This window comes from Bison bison, unplaced genomic scaffold (genome assembly GCF_000754665.1).
Source record: "Bison bison bison isolate TAMUID 2011002044 unplaced genomic scaffold, Bison_UMD1.0 scf7180017864108, whole genome shotgun sequence".
NCBI classification, from domain to species: Eukaryota; Metazoa; Chordata; class Mammalia; order Artiodactyla; family Bovidae; genus Bison; species Bison bison.
Window position 1 is genome coordinate 2,767,551 of NW_011494680.1, and position 1,567 is coordinate 2,769,117.

Here is a 1,567-nt window from a genome sequence, read left to right on the forward strand (position 1 = left end):
GTACTGCCCCCTAGGGGACGTATTGAAATTTTGTGGGGGCATGTTTTGTATTGTAGCTCTCATGCTGGTGCCAGGTTTTCCCACAGTGAAAAACATTTTCTGATTTTTATTGAAACTAGTATAATATTTAAAAATACATTCCTTTTGCTTATTTCATCTTTATATTATTAGACCATTACAGTGGTTTCTTGTACATAGTTTACTTGTCAATAAATTGAATTCCAGAAGAGTAATGTTAAATTTTTGTTTTGTTGCATACAGGGTGTGGACTATGGCTGATTGAATGCCTACTTTTACAAGATTAAGCTTTGCTTGCTTCTGCTTCCACAAGTTCTGGGGTTCTAAGACGAACCATATAAGTAAAAGGAAGCGGGTGTACATTGATTTCAACCATCAAGCTTTCGCTTTAAGCAGCTGCATGTTTTGGGATTAATGTGGCTCAGCGGAGCGCTGCTGTCAAAGCACAGAGGGTCTAGGACTGGGGTGGCGGCGGGGAATGAACACTAAGCCACCAGAGAGTTCTCACACGTCCTGGTCTGTGAATCTGAGCCGACTAGCTTGAGGGTGAGCCGTTTCTCTTTGCTTTGGTCTGTACTTTTCTCCATTTTAAAAATGATGTGGGGGGCGGAGGGAAGGAGGGAGGTGTGGAGGGGCCATTTTCCCCAAAGCCTGGGTCCCTCGCTGCGGGGCTGGTTCCCATTGAAGCTGTCGGGATTTGACGACCACAGCTTGAAAAGAAAGCCCTTCAGAAGAGTGACTCTTGAGAAGGCAAAGGAGGGCTTTCGAGAGCAGAGGGTGGCTTGGTCTTGAACGGCGGTTCCAAGTGAGGTTGAACCGAACTTTCGGTGTCCGACGGTGGAGGGGCGGCTTTTGGCCGAATAGGAGGCAAGTGGAGGCGGGGCGGCAATTGACAGGAGGTGGGGCTTCGGGCTAGAAATCAAGAAGGGTCTCAGGAAGGCGGGGCTTCTATTGACAGTGGGTGGGGCTCCCGCCGAATGGGGTGGGGCTTGGGGTAATATTGCCACCAAATGGAGCTCAAGATGACAAGGGGCGTTTCTCGCGATCCAGCGGTGACACTAGGAAGGCGGGGCGCCCAGAGGCGGGGCCACAACTGGCAGAAGGCGAGGCGCCTTCTGGATTGACCTGAATGAAGACCAGGGTTCTGCCCATAGTAGGCGGAGCTATCACCGGCAAGGGAGCGGGGCCGCTTCAAGACCTGGAGAAGGCGGGGCTTCTGTTGACAGAGGGTGGGGCTTCCGTAGACGGGGGGCGGGGCTTCGTGTTGACAGAGGGGCGGGGCGGCTCCCTACCTCCCGCCGTTCGCCAATCCCGGGGGCAGAGACCTGGGTCGAACCCCAGGGGAGCAGCAGGGTCCCAGGGTAGAGAGCCAGGCGCGGAGCGGGGTGGGGGCGCGCGGAAGGCGCGCGCGCGGGAGGGCCCCGCCTCGGCCGGCTCTTCCCCTCCCCCCTCCCGCCTCCGGTCGGCTGCTGGGGCGCGCGCCTCGCCTCGCACCCCCCACCCCGACTCTCTGCGCTCCGCCGGGTCCGCCGCGCTGCCGAAGCCGTGA